This window comes from Symphalangus syndactylus, chromosome 13 (genome assembly GCF_028878055.3).
Source record: "Symphalangus syndactylus isolate Jambi chromosome 13, NHGRI_mSymSyn1-v2.1_pri, whole genome shotgun sequence".
Lineage (NCBI taxonomy): Eukaryota > Metazoa > Chordata > Mammalia > Primates > Hylobatidae > Symphalangus > Symphalangus syndactylus.
Genome location: NC_072435.2, coordinates 39930011 through 39937377, shown reverse-complemented (window position 1 = coordinate 39937377; position 7367 = coordinate 39930011). Strand labels below are relative to the sequence as shown.

General features: G+C 46.5%; 1 long non-coding RNA gene across 1 annotated transcript; it reads left to right on the top strand.

Moving 5' to 3' along the window:
• The first annotated feature begins 369 nt into the window (after positions 1-369).
• On the top strand, positions 370-5363 carry LOC134732313 (uncharacterized). The gene is made up of 3 exons (XR_010115347.1): positions 370-418; positions 3469-3532; positions 5222-5363. It is a non-coding gene; the product is annotated as an uncharacterized lncRNA (long non-coding RNA).
• Positions 5364-7367: the final 2004 nt, after the last annotated feature.

Here is a 7367-nt window from a genome sequence, read left to right as displayed (position 1 = left end):
AGTGACACATTCATTTATTGACTCTCATTCTGCACTGGTTGAGCGTTACCTCCTGGGGGCTTTATCTCTTCCTAACTTCTGGCAGCATCTGCACGCAGACAGACTTCAATAGCTGCAAAAAAGCTCTGAGGCAGAAAAATGAGTTACTGTGGCTGACACTTGAGGTGGGAGGCAGTCTGGGTGCATGGAACTTCTGCCACTTCTACAGGCGTGAGCTGCCTCACCCGGCCCAGGGCAGGGATTTTTGCCTGTTGTATTTACTGCCACATTCCCATTGCCTTAGACAAAATCTGAGGAGTTAAAATAATAAATCCTAAAGAAGCGCTTGATGGATCCTAACTGCTAATGCTTTAGTTCAGGTCTTTGTGACTCATCTGGATGCTGTCGAAGAGACAGAGCTGGACACCGGTTAAAAGTGGTAAAGACAGTTTTATTCAGTACTATTGTAATAGGGGAAAAGAGACTTCAGCAGAGAAATGAGCTCAATTTCCAAAACAGCAAAGACAGATTGGCATTTACAGCCGATGAGCAGAGTGAAGGGTTTAGTGGATGAAAAATGACTAAGAGGAAACATCAAGCATATGGGGGATTCTTTTTTATTTTTAATAGAGACAGGGTCTTACTATGTTGCCCAGGCTGGTCTTGAACTCCTGACCTCCAGCAATCTTCCTGCTTTTCCCTCTCAAAGTGCTGGGATTACAGGCATGAGCCACTGCACTCGGCAGATAGGAGGATACTTGCCAAATCATTGCTGTAGACAATGTTTGTGTCTCCTTCAAATTCATGTTTTTTTTTTTTTTTTTTTTAATTTTATGGAGTCTCGCTCTGTTGCCCAGGCTGGAGTGCAGTGGCATGATTCTCGGCTTACTGCAATCTCCACCTTCCGGGTTCAAATGATTCTCCTGCCTCAGCCTGCCAAGTAGCTGGAATTACGGCACATGTCACCACACCTGGCTAATTTTTTTTTTTTTTTTGAGATGGAGTCTCGCTCTGTCGCCTAGGCTGGAGTGCAGTGGCGCAATCTCGGCTCACTGCAAGCTCTGCCTCCCGGGTTCACGCTATTCTCCTGCCTCAGCCTCTCCGAGTAGCTGGGACTACAGGCACCCGCCACCATGCCCGGCTAATTTTTTGTATTTTTAGTAGAGACGGGGTTTCACCGTGGTCTCAATCTCCTGACCTCGTGATCCGCCCACCTTGGCCTCCCAAAGTGCTGGGATTACAAGCATGAGCCATGGCGCCCGGCCTACGCCTGGCTAATTTTTGTATTTTTAGTAGAGACAGGGTTTTGCCACGTTGGCCAGGCTGGTCTCGGACTCTTGACCTCAGGTGATCCACCTGCCTTGGCATCCCAAAATGCTGAGATTACAGGCGTGAGCCACTGCGCCAGGCCCAAATTCATGTGTTGAAACCTAATCCCCAATGTGATGGTGTTGGAGGCAGGGCCTTTGGGAGGTGATAAAGTTATGAGACTGGAGCCCTTAGGAATGGGATTAGTGCCTCTATCAAAGAGATCCCAGAGAGGTCCCTCAACCCTTCCACCATGTGAGGACACAGTGAAAAAATGGCCATCTATGAACCAGATTCTCAGCAGGCACTGAATGTGCTGGTGCCTTGCTCTTGGACTTCCCAGCCACTAGAATTGTGGGAAATGAATTTCTGTTGCTTTTAAGCCATTCAATCTATGTTATTTTGTTAGAGTAGCCCAAATGGATTAAGATGCTAACTTAAGGATTCTTGCTGAAGTCTGGCCAGGGTGATAAAATATTAAGGGTGGGGTATAATTTAGCAGGATTCTTTGCCAAGACTGACAGAAGCAGGCTAAGGACAGGATCCAAGAATGATGCCTAGTTGAAAAGAGGAGTCAGGCGCGGTGGCTCATGCCTGCAGTCCTAGCACTTGGGGAGGCTAGTGTGAAGCTTGCTTGAGCCCTAGGAGTTCAAGACCAGCCTGGGCAAAATAGAGAGACCCCATCTCTACCAAAAAAACCAAAAAATAAAAATAAAAATAAAAAAATTAGGCAGGCATAGTAGTGCACGCCTATGGTCCCAGCTATTCAAGAGGCTGAGCCAAGAGATCACTTCAGCTCTGGTGGCTGAGGTTACAGTGAGCACTGTGATCACTGCTGCACTCTAGCCTGGGTGACAGAGCGAGACCTTGTTTAAAAAAAAAAAAAAAAAGAGAAAGGGAAAAAAAGAGAGTCTTTATCAATGCTTTCATGGCCTCGTTTTTTTTTTTTTTTTGAGACAAGTTCTCACTAAGTTGCTCAGGCTGGAGTGCAGTGGCACGATCTCACCTCACTGCAACCTCTGCCTCTCAGGTTCAAGCAATTCTCCTGCCTCAGCCTCCCAAGTAGCTGGGATTACAGGTGTGCACTACCACACCCAGATAATTTTTTTTTTTTTTTTTTTTTGAGACAGAGTCTCGCTCTGTTGCTCAGGCTGGAGTGCAGCGGTGCAATCTCGGCTCACTGCAAGCTCTGCCTCCCGGGTTCACGCCATTCTCCTGCCTCAGCCTCCTGAGTAGCTGGGACTACAGGCGCCCACTACCACGCCCAGCTAATTTTTTTTGTATTTTTAGTAGAGATAGGGTTTCACCGTGTTAGCCAGGATGGTCTTGATCTCCTGACCTCGTGATCCACCTGCCTTGGCCTCCCAAAGTGCTGGGATTACAGGCACCCACCACCATGCCCGGCTAATTTTTTTTTGTATTTTTAGTAGAGATGGGGTTTCACCATGTTGGCCAGGCTGGTCTCAAACTCCTAACCTCAAGTGATCCACCTTCCTCAGCCCTCGAAAGTGCTGGTATTATAGGTGTGAGCCACAGTGCCTGGCCCTTTCATGGCCTCTTAACTGGAATTTTTGCATCCTATCTCCCTTCCGATCCTCCACATACTACAGATGGATCTTCCTGTGGTGCAAATCTAATCAGATCATCTCCCTCTTTAGACAGGCTTGAATCAGATCTGGACTATGTCTTCATTCTCATTTTTTGACACAACTCATGCTCACTGTATGGGCCAGCCACACTGAACTATGGGCTATGTCATTCATGCCCATTGGCCTCTGCATAACCTTTTCAACAGCCTTCACTTTCTCTTAACTGTCAGGTCAAGCATCTGACACTTCTTTCTGGAAGTGTTTTCCAATCCTCAGAGTTAGGTCCACCCACTTCTGTGAATTAATAGCATTTATCACAATGTCGTGATTGTTAGGTTTCTCCTCTAGGAGAAGTATAGCATGGTGCTGAGAGCCTAACTCCGGAGTCAATCTGGATTTGAATTCTGACTGTACTCCTTACTGGCCATTCACATAACCTGTGTGGTTCTGTTTACTTGGGTCTGCCACATAATGAATGCAATATAAATGCTACTTATCATAGCAGTCAGCTATTGCTGCAAAAGAAAAGAGACCCCAAAACTCAGTATCTTGAAATAACAATACCTTAAGCTTTTTTTCATTTTTCATACAGGCATTCAAAGCTATGCCTTTCCCTCTCAGCACTGCTTTAGCTGCATCCCACAGCATTTTTTCAGGTATGTTCATTAGCATTCAGTTCAAAATATTTTCTTATTTACACTGTGATTTTTTTTCTCTGACCTAGGAGTTATTTAGAGATGTGTGGTTAAATTTCCCAACAATTGTAAATTTCTAGTTATCTTTTTTTGTTGTTGACTTCTAGTTTAATTCCGCTGTGCTCATACTTTGTAGGATCTCAGTTCTTCAAAATTTGTTGAGACTTGCTTGACAGCCCAGCATATGGGCTATTGTGATGGCTATTCCAAAAGTAGCAATCATTTATTTTTTCCCACATGTCTGAGGACTTGGCTGATGTGGGTGGGGACCAGCTGGACAGCTTTGATGCATGCTTTGGCCTATCTCTGCAGGTTGGGTTTAGATCAATTCTGCATGTATTCATTCTTTTTTTTTTTGAGACATAATCTCACTCTGCTGCCCAGGCTAGAGTGCAGTGGTGTGATCTCGGCTGACTGCAACCTCTGCCTCCTGGATTCAAGTGATTCTCCTGCCTCAGCCTCCTGAGTAGCTGGGATTATAGGCACTTGCCACCATGCCAGACTTTTTTTTTTTTTTTTCTGTAGAGATGGGGTTTCTCCATGTTGGCCAGGCTGGTCTGACACTCCTGACCTCAGGCGATCCGCCTGCCTTGGCCTCCCAAAGTGCTGGGATTACAGGCACGAGCCACCGTGCCTGGCTGGCATGTATTCATTCTGAGGCCTTGGCCAAAGGAATAATCATTCTTGGGAGGAAGCTTGCCTCATGATGATGACAGAGATAAGAAGCCAAGTGGAGACGTAGGAGACTTCTTGAGGGATGCTTGGAACTGGTTACTTGTTGAGCAAAGCTGGTCCCACAGCCCAAACAGCCCAAAGTCAAGAGGCAAGAGTTCTGCCTTTGGTGAGAATAACAGCAAAGTCCCACGGCACACAGAGTGTGGATCTACAGAGGGTTGAAAAAACTGGAACAATAATTCAAGCAGTGCCTGTAACCCCAGCTACTCGGAAGGCTGAGGTGGGAGGACCTCTTGAGCCCAGGAGTTTGAGGCTGCCGTGAGCGGCGATTGCACCACTGCACTCCAGCCTGGGCAACACAGCAAGACCTTGTCTCAAAAAAAAAATTCAATCAAGCATATTATCACTACTTCTCCGTTTCCCTCGCTGGACTACAAGCTCCCAATTGCAGGAACTGGGAGAAGCTACTGTGTTTTCCAGAGCTTGGAACATAAGCACTCCATGAATGCATACTGCACAAATCAGTTAATCACCAGAAGCCAGAGTATTTTGGCGCCCTGACAGACTTGGATTAGGTGATGTTGCTTCTCAGATGCTGAGAAAGTGTCCTGATGCCGCAGTTGAGTGCTGACCCAGATTTGGAAGGAGATGAAAGGAGTATGTTTTCATGCCTAGTTTCTGCCCTCCTCTTTCAGCTTCTCAAAGTCTCCACTCAACATTTAATCACTCCGGCATTTGTCTGACATGCTGTGAAAGGGTGTTTTGAACAGCTCTATTTCGGGATTTTGGCAACGTCACCTCCCCACCCATCAACTCCTTCCACTCAATCTGTTCCCACGAGGGCAGAGAAGTGTTACTTGTCCTGTTTGTTGACTGGGTTGGGGAGGGGGGTGGGGTGGTGGCGATGGTGCTAATTTGTCTTGCAGATGCCTCTGCCTGGACATCCTTGTTTTACTTCAATTTTTTTCTCACCAGCTTTAAAATATTCTAACAACCCACATTCCAAGATTCGCATCTATCCCAAGGTTCCCTGGCTCCTAAATGGCTTATGCAAATCTTGAAGGAGTCTCTACTTTCTGAGGAGGAAAACGGCTCTTTAATCTGGACTCCAGAATGTTGCTGAAAACACGCTTGCAGGTATCGTTGGAAATGGGGAACACCCGGGGTTAATGTCTAAGTGGCAACCAAGTTGTTTCTGAGATTCTCAAATCTTCCTCTGTTTCCTTCATTAGGCTCTCACGAGGAGGATGTTTTGATACTGAGTCCGTGCTTGAAATAATCAAAACACTGGCGATAGACTAGGTGGCTTCTTTTCTTTTCTTTTTTTCGAGACAGGGTCTCGTTCTGTCACCCAGGCTGGAGTACACTGGCGCGATCTTGGCTCACTGCAACCTCTGCCTCCATGGTTCAAGCAATTCTCCTGCCTCAGCCTCCAAGTAGCTGGGATTACAGGCATGGGCCACCATGTCCGGCTAATTTTTTGTATTTTGTAGAGACGGGGTTTCACTAGGTTGGTTGGGCTGGTCTTGAACTCCTGACCTCAGGTGATCCACCCACCTCGGCCTCCCAAAGTGCTGGGATTACATGTGTAAGCCACCATGCCTGGCCCTTTTTTTTTTTTTTTTTTCAGACAGGGTCTTGCTCTGTCACCTAGTCTGGTGTGCAGTGGTGCGATCTCAGATCACTGCAACCTACGCCTCCTGGGTTCAAGCAATTCTCCTGCCTCAGCCTCCTGAGTAGCTGGGATTACAGGCGCCTGCCACCATGCCCAGCTAATTTTTGTATTTTTAGTAGAGACAGGGTTTTGCCATGTTGGCCAGGCTGGTCTCAACCTCCTGACCTCAGGTGATCCACCCGCCTCGGCCTCCCAAGGTGATGGGATTACAGGCATGAGCCACCATGCCCGGCCGTGACTTATTTTTTCAATATTTTATTTTGAAGATGTTCAAACCTGTAGAAAAATTACAGTACAATGAACACCTATAAACCCTTCACCTACACTCCTTAGTCGGTAACGTTTCCTACATAGGTTCATCTGTTTCTGTCTGTCTCTCTCTACAGATATACACACAGATATGCATGTATACACATACACATACATTATTAGATATTTTGAGAGTTAGTTGCAGACATACTGATCCCTCACTCTCAAATACTTTAGTGTGCATCTCTTAAGAATCAGAACATTCTCTGGCTGGGTGCGGTGGCTCACGCCTGTAATCCCAGCACTTTGGGAGGCCGAGGTGGGTGGATCACCTGGGGTCAAGAGTTTGAGACCAGCCTGGCCAACGTGGTGAAACCCCATCTCTACTAAAAATACAAAAATTAGCCAACTGCGGTGGTGGGCGCCTGTAATCTCAGCTACTTGGGAGGCTGAGGTAGGAGAATTATTTGAACCTAGGAGGCGGAGGTTGCAGTGAGCTGAGATTGCACCATTGCACTCTAGCCTGGGCTACAGAACGAGACTCTGTCTCAAAAACAAAAAAGAATGCAAACATTCTCTGACATGATTACAAAATAATTAATCTCAAGGAATTGAACGTTGAGGCTGGGTGCGGTGGCTTACTCCTGTAATCCCAGAACTTTGGGAGGCTGAGGCGGGTGGATCACCTGAGGTCCGGAGTTTGAGACCAGCCTGGCCAACATGGCGAAACCCTGTCTCTACTAAAAATACAAAAATTAGCCGAGTGTGGTGGGGTGTGCCTGTAATCCCAGCTACTCGGGAGGCTGAGGCAGGAGAATGGCTGGAAACCAGGAGGCAGAGGTTGCAGTGAGCTGAGATCAGGCCACTGCACTCCAGCCTGAGTGACAGAGCAAGACTCCATCTCAAAAAAAAAAAAAAAAAAAAAAGAAGAAGAAAATTAGTTGCAGAAGACACAATGCCTGTTATCCCTCAATATGTCAGAGTTTGTCCCTCAGTACTTCAGTTTTTCCCTCAGTACTTCAGAGTTTGTTTTCTAAACCCAAGAGCATTCTTTTGCAAAGCCATTAAACAACTGTCAAAACCAGGGAAGAAATTTGCTCCAATACAACCATCTAATGCCCAGACCTTGTTCATAATTTGCCAATAGCCCCAATATTGTCCTTTAGGGCATAAAGGTCCAATTCAGAGTCATGAGCT